Source organism: Tyto alba, unplaced genomic scaffold, assembly GCF_018691265.1.
Source record: "Tyto alba isolate M040663 unplaced genomic scaffold, T.alba_DEE_v4.0 Super-Scaffold_26, whole genome shotgun sequence".
In the NCBI taxonomy this organism is placed as follows: domain Eukaryota; kingdom Metazoa; phylum Chordata; class Aves; order Strigiformes; family Tytonidae; genus Tyto; species Tyto alba.
Window position 1 is genome coordinate 22216519 of NW_024881300.1, and position 21844 is coordinate 22238362.

At 43.6% G+C, this 21844-nt stretch overlaps 1 protein-coding gene across 2 annotated transcripts in view; it reads right to left on the reverse strand.

Annotated features, from left to right (window-relative positions):
* The window catches only part of ANKRD11 (ankyrin repeat domain 11), a 157745-nt gene that overhangs the window by 113152 nt on the left and 22749 nt on the right, over window positions 1-21844 (reverse strand). For both annotated transcript variants that reach the window (XM_042797622.1, XM_042797623.1), the window contains exon 2: window positions 17775-17854. The gene's annotated coding sequence lies outside the window, so the exon portion shown is untranslated. The remainder of the gene's footprint in view (window positions 1-17774; window positions 17855-21844) is intronic.

A 21844-nucleotide genomic window follows, 5' to 3' on the forward strand; every position in this document is an offset into this window, starting at 1 on the left:
AAGCGAGAACATCTGCCACTTTCCTCTCAAAGTGAGCTATTCGTGTTAAGAAAATCCTGCGTCTGAAACCAAATTTTTCAAATAATCTCTCCAGGGCCGTGAGGGAATAACACTCTGACACAGCCCACCGCATAAAGTTTTTGGGGACGGCTGGAGGAGGAGAAGTGAGGAACACTTCTCCAGGAACACTTGCAGGTACTCAAACCGCCCCGATGTTTTAACCCGAAGTCAGACAGGAAGGCCTGGGATGTCCTTTAAGCTGAATACAAACCCCGAAACGATGTCAGGCCATGGTGGGGATCAGAAATTAATGTAAGGTAAGGCAAAATCTTCCAGACAGGGATTAGCTGAGAAACCCCTGCTGGGAACTAGAGTGAGTGCCAAATTGTGACAAGAGACATTAATACTTTCAGAGGCATTACCACTGCAAAACATCTGAAAAAAGAATGTCTAGAATTTTTTCCTCCCTTGGAGTTAAAGGTAGTTATCTGGCACATGCATGCAGGGGAAGGCACAACTGCACTGCACAGCAGTGAGACTTTTGCCCAGGTATTTTTAATATCCATTCCAGCAAAGGGCAACAGATTTCTCCTCTACCATATATCATTGCTGGGCAAAAATTAAGATATCCTACAGACGATTTTACAGGCTTTTTTTGCAAGCACTCATTAAATGCAAAATACAATAATGTCCAGAAGTTTCTCTAACTGATCTTCTCCATACATTAATAATGCCTTTAATGCAATAGAGGTACCGCTCCATTTACAAGCTCCAACGAATCCCCTTCAGGCAGGGTTTTCAACAAACACTAAGTGGGATCCGTAAACTTTATTATCAAGAGGAAAAGCCTGAAAAAAAAAAAAAAACAACCTTAGAACATTCTTTTTGCCCATTGTCAGAAAATTCAAGCCCTTGGCCACATACTGCGTTTTCATTTTCTTGCACACTCTTTCATATCTGGTTTTGGCACTGCTGCTAAGAGGTCTTTGACTCGGGATCTGTCCACACATTCCAGCAATAAATGACACTAACTGGAGTCATTCTTTAAAATATCTGTCAAATATAATTCTTCCACTGTTTCGATTCTCACTGGCTTGCCCCCACAGTGCTGGGATGAAGTCATAAATTATATGTTCTGCCACTCAATTTTCTCTGATTGTTTGGTAGAACCTCTCCACTAATAACCAGTGATCATCAGCCACCTCGTGGCTTAAGTGGTTTCCAATCATGAAAGATTTATCCACTGTGACTTCCAGTCAATCGCAGAGACACTGAAATGGCTATCAGGCACTCTCATCTCGAGACCACAAGATGAGCAGACAGGCTCCAGAGACCAGGGAAAGCAGATCAGAGTGCTGACTCCAGACACCCAAAAAATCAGAGAAAAGCTGCAACAGTTGCATATATATTAAAAAAAAAAAAAAAAAAACCAACACGTTTATCTTCGTAAGGAAGGCGAAAGCCCAGGACTAGAGCACAAACTCAGCTCTAAAGAAACTCGCCCAGGTCACAGCAGATGCAAAAACCCCTCCAGGAGCCCAGATACATTCAGGGAAGAACCGTTTGCTGGGATGATGAGCAGAAAAGCACATTCCCTACCTCTGGCAAGACGGCACATCCAGTGCCCCACTGCAGCCTTCAAATTCCCCACTGCAGAACTATCCTGCATGTTAAATGTCACTCTGAGTTAACAGGACTCTCGGCCATGAGGGGAAGAGAAATGGAGCTGCCTTCTGTGGGCCACCTTTGAGAAAACATATTCCTCCCAAAAACCAGGCCGCTGAAAGACAGACTCTCAAGGAACAGTATTTAACCTCCAAGGGAAGAGAAGGATCTGACCTGTATAGCTGGCACTACATGAAAAATGAAGTTGAGAAAAGAGAGGTAATAGGTGCTAACTACCAGGGTACTCAGATCCAAGCTGCAGATACACCCACGAGCAGGAGTTAAAACCAACCACGTTCCTGTCGGGCACTTTCTTCCCCAAATCCAGCTGACAGTACCAAGAGTACGACACTGAATCCTGCACGCCCAAAATCTCACACCTGCAGCCTCCAGAAGTAAGCCTGGAGCATTGCCGCGGTGCCCGCTGCTGACTGGCACACAAACGGATCCATTCATCGTGGAACACTCAGATGCAGGAAAGGTTACTTTAAAGAGAGAACTAATGTTTGCACTGTACTCTGTCTCTTGCTCACGTATATTAAACGGATTAAACATCACTAAAACTAAGCAGCTACTATTATAAGAGATTACTGGGGTGGAATAGATTGTTGACACCAGATACCGACTGCAGTCTGAGTGCACAAGGGGAGACACCAGTGCCAACTGGGCAAGTCAGGGCAGTGCCATTACGCTTACACAACACTCTCCTTCACGCAGCTCTCTAAAAGCAGTGTAATGTAGCAGCTTCGCAGGGACAACGAGCACGCCTGAATCACGGGAGAGAGCTATGGGGAATTAATTGCTCCAGAACGAAAACTAGAAGAGTAAGCACAATTTATTTTGCCACATTCTTAAAATGAAATAAGAAAACATTTAAACACTACAGCTTATTTAGATAATACACACTGGAAGACATCTTTTACTGCTGGCAGCTTGAAAGAAAAGAACATAATTACAATTCCAAGCATGAAATGAGCTCTCTTCCACACATGCCTGAACCAAGTCTAACTGTTTCACCAGCTGTAGTGAATCAAAGCAGGCAGAATTAAACAGAAAGAACCTACAAGCAGCAGCTCTTGATGCCTTTAACCTAGTAATTGCATGGCACCTGGATCCGGAAGGACTGCGGAGGATTTAGCAGTTGCAGATGTGCAGCTGATGTGGTGCACGGAGCATTTGATCTCCCTGGAATGCAGGACCCCGAACAATGCATCTGTGTGCTGGCCCACCACACAGCCGGGTGTGGGCCCGGGGGATATATAAAAGCTAACATTATACTGCAATTGAAAAGAAAAAAGCCACAGCATGAGCTTGACTGTTGTTTAACTAAGAGAAAAACAATAGCAGCTTTGGTCTTAAGTATCTGCCAGAATGACCACTAGCCACTTCCAGATACATTCTTTGTTCAAGTACTTCAATACTATGTTGCTTCATCAGCCGCCTGAAATCAAAGGTATAAAGGGGGCTACTAAACATAAGCCCACTGTGACATCTCTGACTCCAACTTGTCAGAGAAATGGTTAAAACAACTCTAAACTGGAGTTATTAGCATCATGCCCCTATAGTGAAATCAAGTACTGAGTCTTCCCATTTTTGAATTTCAAGCGTGACGCAGAAGTACACTCATCTCATGCATCACATGGGTTTCACATCTGCTTTCTTCAAAGGGTGCAAGTCCTCGCAATGCATTACCCAAAAAGTGATCCCAGCTAAGACCCTTCCTTCTGCAAATCCAAGCTGAGCCTCACACACGGGCCCGGGGAAAGCCCCCGGACTCAGGTGCTGTGGCCTTGCCTCCCGCCCCGCAGCCCGGGGGAGCTGAGCCCCAGCACTGCTGCCTCCCGGGGGCAGCCGGACACACCGACTTGGCCGCCAGCACCGTACCTACACAGTGGCACTGCCATCCCTCCAGCCAGAGCAGTTACATCACCCGCACGGCAAAACAAAGCTGAATAAACGAATAAACTACATAGGAGTTCACATTGTTAGACTAAGAGTAACGGTCAGCTCGATCCTGCATTTGAACACAAGAACTTAATTCTTTTGAGATGAGTAGCTGGGAAAGCTGCTGCCTGTGTTTCTGCTGGGGAATGAGGGGAAGCTCAAACGGAAAGATTTATGAATTTATTCTGATCTCCACCATCACCACAGTTATCAATAACCTTGCCAGTACAAAAGCATTAGTGCTGATGTTAGAGAAGTTTTCTTAATGTGTCCACAAAAAAGAGAAGATGACAACTCTCTCAGCGAAAGAAGTGGACATTTCCCCTTTCAGTTTGCATATACACATATATATATTTCCGTAAACTTTGTTTTTGAAACGAAAGCAGAAGTACCAGCACGGTCACCTAGAGCAGTGCCACAGAACATCTTGTGTTGCTGCACGACGCTGTTCGCACCCCTCACGGCAGTTTTCAGACTGGCACTCACAAACCACCACCGCGCTCGCCAGCCTGCAAGCACAACGCAGCATCCCCAGGAGCAAAGCCTGCCCTGCACGGGGGCTGTAAGCTAGGCAGGATGAAGATCACTATATACCTGGCTGTTCAGTTATTTCCCATAAATGAAGTTAAGAGGTACGCACTAACGCCCCAGGACCGGAGATGCAGTGAGCTGAGAACAGCTCAGAGCTCCAACACAGGAACCCGATAAGGTTTCCGTATTTCAGAAGAGCTGCTCCCCACCGCCCACCCATGACACGGCCGAGGCAGCCAGGCCTGGCTGCACCCTCTCCTCCCCCTCTCATCGGTATTTCCACAGCAAATACTTCACCTGAGAATAGCCTGGCGCAGGGATTGCTGGTTTAAGACTGTGACCCCAAGAGAGGACACAAGCAGCTCCAGAGAGATGGCTACAGTCTTCTGCTTACGCGCTCAGAAGGCAAAAGAAAAGCAGTTCATATTAAAAAGATAGTTTAAGGTCACTTTTTTACCATTTTAGCTGAATCCAAATGTAGTATTAAAATTTCAGTGATTTCAATTACTGCAATTTTAGCTAGTGCATTAAACTCCATATAAAAAGTTTAAAAATAGGACTGGCTACAATGAACTAAAAATAAGCAAACCTGACGACAACAACAAAAATGAGGAACATTCTTTATAAAAATCACACCAACCTTAGTGTATGTTGATATATATATCTATATATGCATATTGACTTATTCTGCTTTAAATCATCTCTGCTACAATGATCTTTCCTTCCCCATTTTTCAACCCCAAAAGAATTACCATTTCTTTCCAGACAAGAACTTCTGCCAACATTCTGGAGGGCTGAAGTCCAAACCACACATAGTTCAACAACAGCAGAGTTTAACAAAAAGGAAAACTATAGCTTTTTTTTTTTTTTTAATTATACCTTGCAAAAGTATGACTTCTTTTTTCCCCTGCTCAGCCAAAGCCATTGATTAATTCCAGAGTAATGAAGAAGGTTCACAGCACACTGGAATATATTTTCTACTAAATGTATCAGATTTGTCACCATCCTTTAATGTCTAAACTCAAGGTGGCTCTACAGAAAAGCATACACTACTCTGCAATTCTAACACTAAAATAGCTTAGAGTCCACAAATTAATACTTCTACAGGCAAGGGTTTCATAACTAGGTCAAAGCAGGGGAGTGAAGTTTTAAATTCCTACTCACCCAGCAGAAAAAGCCAGGATCAACCTCCTTTCCCAGGGATCCCCAAGGTTTAACAGGGAAAAAAATTCCAACTTTGCAAAACTGCAAAATACAGCCCTCTTTCAACACCTTTTAATTGAAGCCTCTCCAGCACCATGTCTTGAATTATGACCAAACTTTCTCCTAAACTACAGAGCACAGATCTTTACTGTCATCATCAGAAATGCAAGGTTTTCAGCAATGAAAAAAAAAAAAAAAAAAAAAAAATCTAAATCTGTATCAAGAGGTAAAGCTACAAAGAACCACAGCAGAAAAGGAACTGGAAAAGTGCAAGTGGTAACTAGAACTACTCTAAGGTATCTGACGGACGTCACCGGTTTTTTACCTTCAAATGTTAAAGCCATGAACACTTATGGTTTTAACAAAAAATGTCTCGCTACTCTGCCCAGTACACTCTGTCCTCCTTGTTTATATCCAAGAGTTGTTCCAGAGAAATTTAACAAGGACTACAGGAAAAAAAAAAAAAAAGAGAGTCCAGTACTTTCTTCATTCCTCTGAGCTACTGTAAATTAAATGCGAATATAGAAACTATTTCTGTGAGCAAAGGAAAGCTCTGCATGACGAAGACTTTTAACTAGAGTTTTGCTAATAAAAGCATTCACTTCAAAGTGCCACCTAACCTTGAAGCCAGCACCTTCTCTGGGGCAGGAGCACTGGCTGCAGCATAGTATTCTGAAAGCAGCTAGAGTAGCCTGTGTCCCTGTATACAGTTTGGATGGTAACAGTACAGAAAATCTCTATATTTGTAATCTACTTTGAATCCTTCCTCCCCCTTAATTTAGCATTACAAACCAGTAAATCCAAGTCTGCAGCAGCACCTTGGAGGTATTCAAACTGCAGACTGTCAGTCTGAAGTACTAGGAAGACACCACCAATAGGTGATCAAATCAACAGTGAATCGCTTCACTGACAACTATTTCGTGTGTGCAAAACCATCAAAGTTTAGCTTTTTTGTTCACATAATTTGCTTACTAAATTTTGCTATAGTGCCCAGAGGCATTTGGGCATGCAACACAGAAATAATTATGCTTCAGCCAAGGCATGCATGTTGCACAGCACTTTGCAAACACGTCACTGGAATTCCAAGCTACTATTATGCACAACTCATTGCTCTAGTTATCTGTCTTGAAGATCTAATTAATCCTCTTGCTCATCATTGCCCAAGCTTACACAGGAGTGTCTCAAAGCTTGGTGCCATTTCACAAGTATGAAAAAAAAAAAAAATAGGTTAAGCAGCTCTGAAGACTACTGTGGGAAGAGAGACTGTTGATCCGCATTCTTCTCATCCGGGCAGGTACAAAGCACCACGCAGGACTCGGATAAAAACCTTCCCTTTGGTCCTTTCAGACCATGGGAATTAGCCCAAATAACAAATATCTTGCTACAGGAAATCCAATCTGCACTTCAGCTTTAATTCTGGATGACCTTGAAACAGGGGACATTTAAAAATACATATTCATGTACACATACAGCTGCGAATGCACACCCAGAGCTATAGGTATTTTAAACGCTTTCATTCCTTCGGCAAGATCGAGGTCAAGGGAATGAGGCAAGTTTCTAGATCTTCAACCAAACCTTCAGGTATATAATTCATATATTCAGGTACTCCTTAAAGCATAATAAATAACCAAGGAACTGCAGGGGGAAAGGAGAATTTAGCTGTGCGATACCTCAACTAAATGCAAAGCCCAGAGGAGCTGCTACATCCCTGCTACCAGTTAATTTAGACAGAGATCTCCTTTTAGACTGTTGTAAAAGCACCATTAAAAACTAGAGGAAAAAAGAATTCAGGACTGGCCAGCTGCTACGTCCAGATGCAGTCCCAACTGTTGACAGAAAAAGAATACTTTTTTTTTTTTCATAATGTATTTGTTTTGATGGTTTTATTTAATCAAATTATTTACTATCTGTTGTCATTTGATTTTGATTCTATATAACTTTTGTATAGCATTAAATCTGTGTTGTTACGTTAATTAATATCATTTAAAACACAGTAAGAAATAGACTATCAGCCTCTGAGGTTAGTTGCTCAAGGTAACTCAGAAGCAGTAGAGCTGGTTTATTTCTTTATTATTACTCAAGAGCAAAGCAAGCTTCCATTAAAACTCTCAGAAGTTAAAGTTCCAAAGCAAAGCTCTCCAATGAATGTTTTTCCACTAACTTAAAATAAATTTCTCTGAATATTTACTACATTATCTTCAACCAAAATGTGCATTTCTATTATAACAGCTAATTCCAATTAAGAGAACGTTGAAAGGTTTCCTGCAAAACACAAATACAGGATACTGGCAAGACCACAAGAATGAGGTAAAAACTACTGAAGACAACAAAATAATTTTCTTCTGACTGTGTAACATAAAAAGGAAGCATATTTCTTATATGACACCAGCAGTAAGTCTAGGTCCAGCAGAGAATAACCAGAGCTATTCAACATTGACCTTTGAATCCTTATACCGTTAGTTTAAATGGCTGAAAAATTATATGAAAGGACAAAAATGACCAAAATCAAAGCATTCCTCCTGCCATACCTACCCCCATGCATCAAACTGACCAGCTCCTCCGTTATTTCCCCCCACATTAGTTTGCTGTCTGTGTCTGGCCGACTCCTTGAGCCCCGCTATGCCAGCCGGCGAGTCAGCCCTGGGGAGAAGCTCGAGGTGTCCGAGAGCACGTAAACACCTCCAGTCCTCACGCTGCCACCCTGCCTTTCACCAAACCTGGAAACAAAGCTGAGCATCAGGACTTCCAGGAAATGCATTATTAAGGTTACATGTCATCATCTGAAGCCAAGGAAAGCCACAGGTAACGTACCCTTAAAAACACCTCAGCTCTGCCCCACTGAGCCCAAGCCTCCCTGCAAGGTGCACGACTACTTTTAATCTAACAACCTTTCCTGCAAACCTCTGAAGTCTGAAAGTATTAAAATTTTCTAAGGGTACACAAGGAATTGATAGTGGCATGCCAGGTCCTTCTTTATGGCAGCTACGGCCACCAGGAACAACAGATGTACCCTCCTGGGCTTCCTTCTCCATAGACACCACTCCTACCCTCCAAATCCTCCAAACCATTAATTACAGCCAGGACTAAGTCCTCCAAGAGCTTCCCTGTTTCCTCATCGTCCTGGGGCTGTTGCCCTGCCATGACAGCCAGGCACAGGACCCGCTCCCAGCCTTTCCCAGCGCCCGGGTGTTTCCAACAAGGCCCACGGAGATACAAAGGGCAGTAGCATCTGCCTGACCCAAGAACAGAGCTGGTCACGTCGCTGCTGCTTGGACATTATTGCAAGATAACACTGTATTTTTATATCATTGTATCATAGGATGAGTCCAGACACACGCATCTCACAAACGCCATCAAAATCCAACAGTTCTTTTAGATCAGACAAAACCCAACTTCTGACATCAGTAGCGAGCATGCGGATGGTGTTAAACTGGGAAAACTGGACATCACCTTGACAGAACCCTGAAGCATACGCTCTGTAGTTTAGACAAACACCACAATAAATATTTGGAAAACTGAACTCCAGCGACACAGTAAGGAAGAGGATATAAACTCTGAAGAACACCTGACCTCAGGCTGCAAAGTCCTTCTGTATTAAAAAAGTGGCTTCGTGACAGCACTGAAGACAACCCCAGTAACAGGGATCTCATGTCCCCCATCATTTGATGTCATCCCATTTTGATTCTGCAGTTTAAATCCAGGAGTGAAATCCCCGCCCTGGGTAATTCAGGGTACCACACGCAGCAGCCTGTCTGTCCTACAATCGATGCTGTTTTCAATGTTCCCCTGCCTCCCACACCACAACCGCCCGAGCTGCCTCCGGGCCGCCTCTCCCTCTGTGACCCCAACTACCACCACCAGCAGCTTAACATCTCAACTACCAAAGCCAGCCCACTTGGATTATTAATTCACTAGGGCAAAAATAAATAAATAAAAAATAAGAACCCAGGACGGATTTTACTTGCAAAAGCAAACACAGCATCCATTTACAGTGGTGATTTCCTAGAATAAATTGTACACATGCCTACCATCTCCTTCCCTTTTAGGAGTGGTTAACCCAGAAAGGTGAAGTTACACAAGCACATTCCTGTTTGATAAGGGAGACCCACGCACTGACTTCACCAGAAATAGCTACTGTGCTCCAAAGTAACCTCTAATATTGGTAATTTTTTGAATTTAAATTTCTAATAAATTTAGATGAAAGATTAAAGAAAGAATATCATTCTGCCTTTCCAGCACTGTGGAGATGCTTGTCTTTTATAATGAGGGAGCCCATAAAAATAACAAGGGAGAAGATTTACACTCAAGCTCCTCAAAAAAAATAAAGAATGAATTACTGATTTTTGCAGCTACTTAGTGGTAGGAACAGATGGTTACAGGCAATAGTATTGACAACTTAACAAGCTACCACCCCCAAAGGTGAGCTTCTAAGTCTGTTCCAAATTCAAGAGTTAAAAACATTACAGCTGAGCCTGCCGCTCTCGGGGGAAGAGGAGAGTTTTAGCCAGTCCCACAGTGCCTCCAAAATCTGCTTTACTCACTGCTGCGTTCTGCCACGGCCCTCGCCGAAGGGCTGAGACTTCCCAAAAATGCCGGGCCTGCAGCCGCCCGCCCGCACCCGGGATGAACCTGGGCAGCGGCGAAGGCAGGCAGTGCGCGCTGAACAGCGCTGAGCAAAAGCGGAGCTTTCAGTATTTGTCTACCAAACCAGAGCCACTTCTGAGGACAGAAAAGCCAGGCGTGCCAGCTTCCCAAAACGCCCAGGCACAGCGCCAGATTCCGGGAATTCAAGCCCCTCGGAGCCTCTGCCATGGTGAGCACAGACAACAGCCTGCACCCCCTCACTCGCTCAAACGTCCACGAGAAGATGCAAATTTCTGCAAAATACCCAAGAAATCCCTTCTCCCAGCTCTTGTACAACTCCAGCCTGTCCAGTTTCAACCCAAGACCAAAATGCTAATTAAAACATTAACTTCTTAAATACAATTCAATTAAGTTATCTTTGAATTTCTGGATAAGTCCAGCAGACTACTATAAAATAGGAATAACACACGACATTGCGGAAACTGTCAGAATACCTGAGTTCTCAAGCATCTAATTAAGCCAGTAATGAATTAGACTGAGCCTGCAAATCTTAGCCCTTGTTCTCCTGTTCTAAAATTAAAAATCTGCCAAGAATTTAACCAAGGGAACAGAAACAATGATAATGCCTAGTCTCCATCTTCACACTCAACAGTTAAGACTTATTTTTCAGAAGCTTCTCCTGTTTTTATCGGGAGCTCCCTTCCAAAGAATATCAATAAAGTATATCCATCCATTCTGCATTTGCTTGCAATAGTAACAATTTCCCCCTTTTACGTGTATAAATTAAAGAAACAGGCCACATCTCTCTGTTAATGCCAGACACTTCAGTGGTTCAGCCAAACCGCCTTCCATGCAAGGTTTCCATAAAATTCACACTCCGTTTTTCCAACTGCTTTACACCAGAAGCAACAATTCCCACCTTGAGGGGTATCAGGCTGCTGACTTGTACCTGTCAGACACCAACTGTCCCACCTGCAGCTCCACTAACGATGCCCAAATCACTGATGCATCTCCCTCCATATCCGTGCAACAGGAATGCATTACACACACACAGAGACACAAAACTACTTCCCTGCCTTAAAGAACTCAGAGATTTCAATGTCAAAATCACCAGGCTCACCATTATCTACACTATTGTTTAAAGGAGCAAAAGGTAAGGGAACAAGAACATCCTAAACCATTATTCATTCAAGTAATACAACAGTGAGTCTGGTCTTATCAGCAGGCCTTTGGTCTGCGAGCTCCTTAGGGTAGGAACAGATTGCACACCTCTTGCTGCCAAATGCATCATCTGCACTTAATCATAGCATGATGGATATCTTCTGAAAACAAGCGATTTCAGCCATATTTTGTGTAATCCTGCCATTCCACTCCAAAGCCTGTCATCTCGCATCCAGAGTGTCGCTTCCTCAGGGCAGAGACCATAACTTCAGTCCCGTTCAAGAATACACTTCGGTGCTACACAAAACTGTCATAAATAAAGGAAATCATCACTCCAAACCCTGCACCTCACTCACCACCCCAGAACCTGCCTGAAAGCACTTTTATTTTGAGAAGAGGTCACACCCGGGAAGGCAGTTGCACAATGATGGAAGCAGTAACCAGCCTCTTACACACCAAATAACCTACAGATTGCCTTCCTGAAATCGTGTCTGCACGCGTCACCCGGGCTGTATGTCTCCTAGGAACCTTCCCCATGAAATAACAGACTCTGCCAGCTACTGGAAATGATGATCCTGTGCGCCGTCTACGTTACAAGCTTGTTTTAATGAACTTGTTCCTAAACGCAACTGTGATTTTTAAGTGTAGGTTACCTGAAATAGAACTACAAAATCCTAACTCAACCATATCCTTTTTTTTTAAATGAGGATTTTTGTGGTCATAATGTAGCCCCTTCAGAGAACAAAATTATTCAAACACAAGTGCTGGGGGGGAGGAACCAACTATTTTCCTTCTTTTCAGGTAATTATTGCCATGGCCTTACCTTTTGTTCTGTTTAGAACTATAGGAAGGAGGACAAGCATTACATTTGGTTGTAGCTTGCTCTTACCACGACCTCCTTTCTCTGTCATGGTGAACACACAGATTGGAATTACACCCAAAGAACAAGTCGAGCGAGACATTTTTCAAAGAAGTTTCTGCTTAGCTCAGATCTGTTCATTAAAGGTGCTGTATTGTGCACATGGGCCAGGTTAGCTTATTAGCGGTGAAAAGGTTAGTGAAAGTGAATTAATGTAAGTGCTCCACTCTCTAACATCTGACATGCAAGAAAGGAGCCTCCCTACCTACACTTCTCCTAAAAGGTATGTTCAAATTGAGGGCATGTAGGTGGCATCTGCCAAAAGTGGCAGGTGAATAACATTGGCAATTTAACAAATTCTGATAAAATACAGAGAACTGTAAAAGCAGCAATTCAAACACTCAAATCAAATGCTTATGCTGAGATCACATCTGAGAATCCAGCTTTTTCATTGGGACAGAGGGAATGATTTTAAAGCTCTTTTCTGTTCGTCTCCACAGTGTTTTGTGTCCAAAATCTCAAGCCCCATTTGACCCACAAAGAAATCTAGGCTCACAATAAAGCCACCTCTGCTTACAGTGAACATACAGCTTGAAAATTTAAATTATATAACTTCAGTGCTGTGCATTACAGAGCACAAAATGGACAAGCAGAAAAGTTGACTGCACCTAAGGGCTGTGGAAACCCACCTCACACGCACGCAGGTACGACAGCGTATGAGCACCATGCCAGAAGAGCACTGGGTAGGAAATGCTCTCCACCAACTTGCCTCCTGACCACCCGGGCTGCAGCCCTTCCCAGGCTGAGCCACACACCAGCACAAACGCAGTGAGACCAGGCTGAGAGCACTGGGGGGGTTCAGCCTGGAGAAGAGAAGGCTCGGGGGAGCCCTTCGAGCGGCCTCCCAGGGCTTAAAGGGGGGACAGGAGAGGTGGGGGAGGGACTCTGGGTCAGGGGGTGGGGATGGGACAAGGGGTGACAGGTTTAAAGGGCAGATTTAGGTGAGATCTAAGGCAGAAATTGTTCCCTGTGCAGGAGGAGAGGCGCTGGCCCAGGGTGGCCAGAGCAGCTGTGGCTGCCCCCTCCCTGGAAGGGTTCAAGGCCAGGTTGGACGGGGCTGGGAGCCCCCTGGGCTGGGGGAAGGGGGCCCTGCCCGGGGCGGGGGGGTTGGAACTGGATGGGCTTTAAGGTCCCTTCCAACCCAAACCAGTCTACGAGTCCATGAAACTGCCTCATCTGAAACAGTCCAGGCAAACCTGCACCTGAAGAGCCACCCAACTGCTTTACAGCACTTCCAAAATCTGCAGTTTTCTGAGAGAAAGGGCTCTACCCTTTCAGGGGTGGGGGAGGACCACAGCAGAAGCCAGTCAAACCCACAAGCTGCACAGCTCCACTTCTTTACTGTTATATGAGACTATTAAATTTTCCTTGCACACTGCTTCCCCTCCCCTCTCCAGGCCCTGCTTCATAACACATCAGCTTCTCACCCCAAAAGCCAGCGCTCCCGCACCGTACCCCAGAACCACACGGAAAGACTCCCTGCTCAGCTCGGCTGTGACTGACGTGCCGAAGAAAACATGTACGCTGTGTTTCTATTGTGTTATCTTCCGACCCCTCTAATTTGGAAGGGATAAGAATTGAAACACATGGAAAAAAGCCAGAAAGCTCAGAAGAACACTCTATGCAAAGAAATATCTTCCTTGTGGAATACTAAGCTCTATTTCCCTCAAAGCAGTAAAAATTGAAAACTGTATACAAACACATTTAAGAACATTAATAGAAAAAAAACAAGCAGTTAAAGTCACGTTCCACCTAAACAACGCTACTGTTATTGCAACATCTGACTTTCAGAGGACAATTCAATCCTGGATGCATGTATTGTAATTGCTTTTCCACTACAGGCCTCAGCTCTACAACTGTATCCTTCTCCGGAGGTCAGAAAAAGGCACGGCTCCCGCTCTGAAAAGCAATTCTGCTTAGCAGCACTACCTTGCACATTCTTTTAATCTTACACCTACATATTCATTACAAACTCTATAAAACACCAATGCCAAAACCACCATCAAAAGCCACTGCAACCCCTCTGCTGCTCAGAGAAAGCCTTGACCCCTCTGCTTCCCTAATGATGATGTCGGGAAAGTGCAAACCACACCAGCTGCTGGCTCCGGCCCTGGGGACCAGCACTGCAAAGCCATTGAGTCACCAAACACCAGAATGAGCCCAGCGCGATGCAGCTGCTTCTTGCTGTCAACAGGCAAAAAGAAGCTACCATGACAGATCTGGAAAATACCTGTCCCGCTCCTTGCAGCGCGAGTGCTGCCGCGTTGCAGCCATTCAGGTTAGGTGAAGCTGGCATCTCAGGCAGGCGACTGAGCTCCCTTTTTCTCTACCCATTTAGGTAGAACTTCTGCTGTTATTACTACAGAAAGCTGGGGAGGGGGGAAAAAAAAAAAAAAAAAAAAAAAATGAAAAGAAAACAAAACGACAAAACCCAAACCCAAGTCTCTTTTAGAGAACTGAGGGTAGCAATATGTTTGGAGCAACTCCTGCATTTCGCAATAAAGGAGCCATCTACCAAAATGGAGAAATCTCAGACTTTCATAACACTTCCTGCAGTGGAACAGGCCCGCTGCTCCCTCCCCACAACGTTTCTGGTCCTCCAGCTGCACTAACGCAACTACTTCTGGGCCAGCAGATCATGCCACAAGCAATCCATAAAAACCTCAAGACATTTATATTTTATTTAAATGCAGAATATCTTGGTGATCAGGTTAACAGCACACCATCACAAGCAGCGGCACTGGCATGTATGACAGAAGCAAACCACCTCCCTGGGACTGAAACATCCTTCATCAGGTTTGCAACCAAAGGGAACAGCACAGTGGACGCCCTCCGAGTCCCTTTCCAGCACTGAAGTTTTATTTCCATTAGCCAAGCCATAAAACAGTGGAACAGCATCACTGGAACAGAGGAAACGCTGTGGGATCTCACTGCAAGGGTAAGCCTGGTCCTGAAGATCAGGCTCCTCAGCCTCTTTCACTGGGGATTCCAGGCAACATCCTCTACAGCAAGGTACACACGGGTATCCTCTGGCTGCTTGAACAGGGGAGAAAAAGCCCAAAACACCAAGTTCTGTGCCCCAGGGCATTTTCATTGGCAGGTTTACAGCAAAGGCAACCTCATTCTCATGGTCAGGAATGGAGGAGTGACAAAAACTGAGCACCCGCCCGATACAACCAACACCTTCTCCTTGGACAAGACAAGGTGGCACATCATCCCTCTGCCAGCTGGGCACACAAGCACCAAGGCACCCCAGGGTCTCACCCATGCACAGCATAAGGAGTTAACAAAGGTGACAACGACTTGCTTTTAGAACAACTGCTTTTTAGGATGAGTGGTTTTTACTCAAGCTTGGGCCAGACATTAATTGCGTTCAATCCTTGGGCTACTCGGAGGATGACATAAACTGCACATCAGAGCACTGGCTGGTACCTGCGTGACAAACTGCGGTGACAGTGCACACCGCAGCCTCTCCACCAGCACAAAGTCTGTGAGTTCACCTCTGCAGTTTCAGAACATGCCAGATTTGGGTAATTTTTTTCAGCCAACACTAAAGGACTTTGATCTTTTCCTCAACATCTCCACACTGCAGTGGCCCAGGAGTGGAGCTATTAGACCCCAGACCAATACGCATTTAAGTAATGCAATAGTCTGCCTTTGCAGGATAAAAACTTGTATTACTGGAAAAAGTCACTTAATTATCTCCCAGGGCTCACAAAACCCACAAAACCAAATCACTCTTTTTGTTGTTTCAGAAGTCAGAGAAACATCTGACTTCATGGTAATTATTTCTTTCTACACAGTGTGAATGTTTTGTCACATCATACATCCTCAACCTTCATCTGTCAAGTTTTTCCATCTACAGTTTCAGCTAGACCCACAGTCAACATAGCATGGCTTTATATAAACAAAGTACAAAACATCCTGAGAGAAAAGGGCTAAAGATGGAGAAAAGCATGTGTGGCAAACTTTTCTAAAGGGCAGCTACCAGCACGATGCAGTGCATAATTTAAGCTCTCAGTAATAATCCTAAAGATATTAGTGGCCAAAAGGCAGGTCATGTAGACAAAGGGCCGTGGAGAGATGCAGCCTACCATAATGCTCTATAATCTGTCAGGAAGCAAGTCGTTTTGCCCAGTGGGCAAGTATACTATGCAAATACATTTCAATGTTCAGTAAGCTTTCATTTAAGTGAAAGGTACTGCAACTAATACTATCCTGTTTTTTAAAAGTACAGTTTGCATTCAAAAAGGCAAAAACACCCTTTACTTCAAAACTCAGAATGAAAAATCTTCATACCAAACTATGAAATACAATAGGTAGTAAACAACCTGCTTTATAATCGATGTTAGGATTCAGCTCAGTTTTTCAGGGGACTGCAGAGCACCCATTAAGGAAAGAGTTACTGCACACTCCAGCAAAAGGTCTCACACTTGATACGCTTTCATTACTGAGCTGCAGCAGGGGAGTTACTGATGCCTAGTCTGTTTTGTTTCACTGCAAAGGCTTCTACTGCTATTAATATTCACCAAGGGAAACTGAAATAACGTCTTGTCTCCATCCGAATACCTTGGAATTATTAGGGACAAACTAAATACAAAGATTTTTATTTTCCCCCCTCAAAATCCAGGACAAAAGAAACCTACCAGCTTGCAAAGCCACCTGATAGAGCAGACCTGTATTTCTACATCAAGTAACTCTCCTTCAATAATGGCCTTTATCATAATGACAACTTCAACACAAATAATCCCATTGCAGCATAAGCCAAGAGGTCAGCCAAGTACCCAAAGCCCACGGCAGAAGCCACACGCTGTAGGTCATCCATCCAGAGCCTTCTCCAGAGTGTTTCTGAGCACGCTGAGGATGACCTTCAACTCTGCACCACCGAGCTCCCCCTCCGTAAGGCTGCCGTGACACACACTGCAAAGCTGAGCTCACCGAGAGCAGCAAACAGCTTTTATTCAGCTTGCAACACACCAAACCACCAGTACTGCAGAAAAAAAAAAAAAACAGCAAGAACAAACTCCTTCCTACCAGCTACATCTATTATTTTGCTTTCCAGAGGACAGCACCGACCTCTCTGATGCTCTCCCAAAATACTAAGGCAAAAGAATCTCTCTTTTTCCCCCTAAATTCCGCTCCGAGGTAGCCTATTATTTCTACATCTGCTAATGCTATTGAAAACTTGAATCCTAACACTGAATCAACCATAGTCTCAACATACTGGGAGGTTTCTCTGCCCAAAATGAAACATAGGTGCCATCTGTTTCAATTATACTAATCACAAGGAGACATAACATCATGAAACTGGCACTTTTTAATAGACTTTTTTTTTTTTAAGAAGACATTTTGAAAGCAAAGAAAGAGGATCATGATATACTAGAGGTAGAAGAATATGTAATACTCAGTCAACAGCACCAACAAGCTACACAAGTCTGCTGGACAAACCAGTGTGGGAACTGCCTCACAGGAAAGTTAATTCTGGCTTTCACTGAAGTCAGGGAAAAGACTTGCTACATTTGAAATGAATGGAAGTGAAAGGGCATCTCAGAACTAAAGACAGTTCCTAAAATATTCTTGGTTAGTACCTTTAAATTATTCCATGGAAGTTTGCAATTTTTACCTTCAAATTTCAGAAAATAAAGAAAAATTTTAAATTTAAAAGACAAAAAAAAAAACCACCACAGCACAAGCACATCAACATGGACACAAGCACTTGTTAGGTAATAAAACAGAAAACTGGGACAGAAGCAAGGTAAATATTTACCGATTCCATAGTTGAAAGCTGTTGTTAGCAGGACATATATTAAAATCCAACAGAGGTGTGACCCAAAAACGCTGTGTAATCTGAAAAACACAGGAATTAGTTCGTTAGGAAATTAAAACACACAACAGTTTTATTCACAGCAGGCATGCTATATTTGAGTACATGAAGGCTACTAGATTCAAATCCTTGCCTAATCCAGAATAAACTTTCTGATAACGAGTCTGCACAAATAGAAGAATAATAAAAAAAAAAAAAAATGTGGAAAGCTTAGCAGAGCATCAACCTAACTCCATAACTTTCTGATAATAGGTTAAAAAAAAAAAATTACTTGTCTCAAGGTTTCTGTAACCATCCGTGTGGTTTTACAGTCATTGTATTTATCAGAAAAGGTATGTCAAACCCCTAACTGTGAGCCGCTCATGCACCAACAGGTACGGTGAAAGAGTGACCTGCCCACGGCGTGCTACCAGGGGCCCTGTGCCGGTAATTCGCTTTCTTGAACAACTTACATGGAATTACCTGACACGCAAGCGCTTTCTTTTGAAGCGTACCTTTGGATCCTTGCTCTGAAGAGCAGTGAACCCATTACAAACCTCTAACTTCTTTGTTATTTTTTTAAAACAGCTCTTGCTACACCTTTCAAGGATATTTCTCCAGCTACAAATTCCCAAACCGAAGTTTCCAACGCCGGGCAGGAACCAGCAGGAGCACTCAGCACCCAAGGCAAAGGGGAATTACCTTCATTAACTGAGCGACTGAACAGGTACATGAAAGAGTTGGCAGACGACTCCGAGTCCAAAACCCAGCACCCGAACTCTTCCCCACTCCTCGTGACAGAGGAACGCTGAGCTGCGCGGCGCTGAGCCCGGCGCGTGCAAAAACCCGACTTGCCTGAGCAGCCTCAGGGCTGCAGCTAAACCCGGCCTATCTCATGACTCACCCTGCTCTGCCTGCGCGCCTGACGAGTACGTTTGCTCAGAAATTTATTTCTCTCCCAGCCAGAGCAAACTAGTCTGTTCCAGATGAGATCTCCACAGAAGTCACTATCGTTTTTCAGGCGATCCAGCCTGCTCCCTAACTGCAGAGGGGACAAGTTCCCGACAGCACAGCTCAGCAGGAGCCTGGACAAGTCATATCAGCGAAGGCAAGCCTGAGCTACAAATGAGCATGTTTGAGGGTTTGCAGTGTGAAAGACCAGAGAGCTTGGGCAGAGCCACATGTAAAACACTGCCTTATCCCAGATTTTTTTATGTCTGTGATGAACCCAACCGCCTCCAGATATCTGCTCAGCATTAGCAGGTTCTTACTTCTAGCTGTAAGGGACCTGTAAATATGGAAAGAGTCAACATATGCTCTAAGCAAAACCGCAGAATTTCTTCAAAACAGGCGTTAGATGTGTAATAGCAATACCTGAACTTCTGCTACGCTTCCACAGAGAAGCGGCTCAAGAAAGGAACTTCATAAATAGAAATAAGCTGATGATGGACTGCAGACTACAACTGCTGAAGCTCGGCTGTGCCAGGCAAGCAGCAGCAACCTGAGGCGCGGCACTGGGCCTTCCCCAGTCTCACTGAAGTTATTCTGGTCTGCACAAACAGCTTAAAGGGTTTATCGCCAACTTCACATATTGCTCCTTGCCAAATTCCCCACTCAAAATCCTGTGTCCCATCTGATCCCTAGACTCTGTAAACCACACCGAGGGACACAATGGCCAACCCCTGTTCCAGCTGACAATGGAAAATTTGGATTTCTTACAAATTACCTTTTCTTCTAAAAGGAGGACTTAAAAAAAAAAAATCTATATATAAAACAAGAAACTCAAACATATAAAGTTTACAAGCGAGGAACTACAAAGTATATTATTTTCAACAAAACTGACTACTGCTTTTATTTGCTTGCTCCATTTCCAGTTGCCCCTTGCAAAGCGCTCAAGATTAGCCTGCTCACGCAGACCACCTTAGCTCCAAGACCTCTTCCATACTGGCCCTCTCCTCCTCATCACGCACTATTTCTCGTGCTACTTTTCTGAAACCTCTCACACTAACATCTTCACCACAGAGCTCCTTTGGGGCAGCCAACCACTACTTTTTAAACCTCATTTTAATCTATTATTATTCTCCAAATTCTGCCCCCGCAACTTCCAAGGCCCAGCTCCCTCATACCATGCTCCAGAGTGCAATGCTTCTTTAAACAGCAACAGATTTAGTTTCCTATAATCTTTTCACAACTTAGGCAGCCAGCAAGACTGGCCTACGTAGAGCTCGTGACATGCAGCTCGATTTTATAGTTCATTACTTCCCATCACCTTACAAAGCACTGGATTTGGACACCTGCCCTCCAAGAGGATGGTCTTTAAAGAGCCATTGAGGAGAGACCCTGAGGCTAAGCGGGACAGTCATACAGTGTAGGAGATTGGGAAAGGAGATTGTTTGCTTTGAGAAACTTTCACTCCCTGATGAAAAGTCGAAGGGAAGATGTCCACATGAGCAACCTAGCTGCATCCAGGGCAAAGCTGCTACCAACTAAGCTAAGGAAGTCTTAGGAACTACAGTGAAAAGGAGCAAGCCAAAATAAAACCAAAAAACCCAAAGGAACACGTAAGGGCGCACGGTCCTGACTCAGAGAAAGGAAATCCTACAGCAGGGAAACTTTTCCAGATGAGCAAATGGGAAACAAATGGACCTTTTTCTGACATTCTTCTTTCAGCAGAGCAAAGGAGATAAAGACATACAGCTACCTCATGTTTTTTCCAAGGCAAGTGACGCCTGGGGCACTGAAGGATCCCCTGATGGGGAACTGCAGTCCTATAGAGTATGGTGACAATACTTGCACAGCATCTTTTCCAGCATGGTTCCTTTACCCCTTTTATACTCTCCTCCTCCACAATAAAACTCACAACTTTAATTAGGGCTATCCACTTAAAGAGATAAAAGATAAACTGCCAAAAAAAAAAAAAAAAGCTGAACCTCCAACTACATTATCTGGAACATCTGCAGTGCTACTCCCTGACAGTAGTGACCATGATCAATTGTGAACAAAATTGTGAACAACATAAAAGCCTACAGAAATCCCATCCCATGACATAACTGATACACAATTTTGAAGATCTATTTACATCTGCTTCCTGGCCTACATATAGCAATTCTATTCATTACTTAGCTCACATATAAAATAGATATTAAGTACTGTAACACTGAAATAGGGACCACATATGAGCCAAGTAACTTTCACAACAGTGTACCATTTTTTTATTAAATGCTTATCAAATTAATTCTGAAGTACAGCAAATACTTCAGCAGAAGATGCCCAACACACAGATCATGGGCAAACCTGACTGGCAATATGCATTTGGGTCACTCTCACACTGCTCCTGTCGTGCAGAATCCAACATTTTGATTTATAAGTAACTTTACCTCCAAAAGCCAAAGTTGTAATTAACAGACACATTTATCCATTCAATTTTCTTACATTTTCATTGGACTAAAGCTATCACTTCACAAACTAACATTACTATTCTTGTTCTCCCTTCTGTGAACTTACAACACTGGACAACGCTCTGACGTGTGCCAAGCTAACTGCAGCTACACAGAAACCATTTTGCAACGCAAAATGTCAGACATCCAGTCTTCCTTTGCATTGAAATGGTGGTATAAGGACCAAATAATTGAGTGTTCAAGGTGACCAGATTCCTGTTTAGAACAGACTCAGTCTTTCAAGACCTGTGATGCTTTGTTTTATATTAACATGAAGCAATATGGAAACTCTGGGTAAGCAGACAGTTCCATTAAAAAGAAGTTTTTCAACCTCTAAGTTCTCCCGCTAACTTCTGTTCTTTAACACTGACCATGTAGTTCTGAGCAGTACCCCACTCATTAGTTACCAATTCCTCTTGCTGCACTCCCACACAGATCAGTAACCTTCATATTTAGAGCACACAGTGCAACTTTTGCTAGCATTCATTGAAAAAACTGGGAAATCAGTAATTCAAGTTTCTTTTTAAAGGGTATCTTGTAACTTTATAGAAATCAGTATTTGAAGATGGAAAATGCTTTACAATCACAAGATGTGAC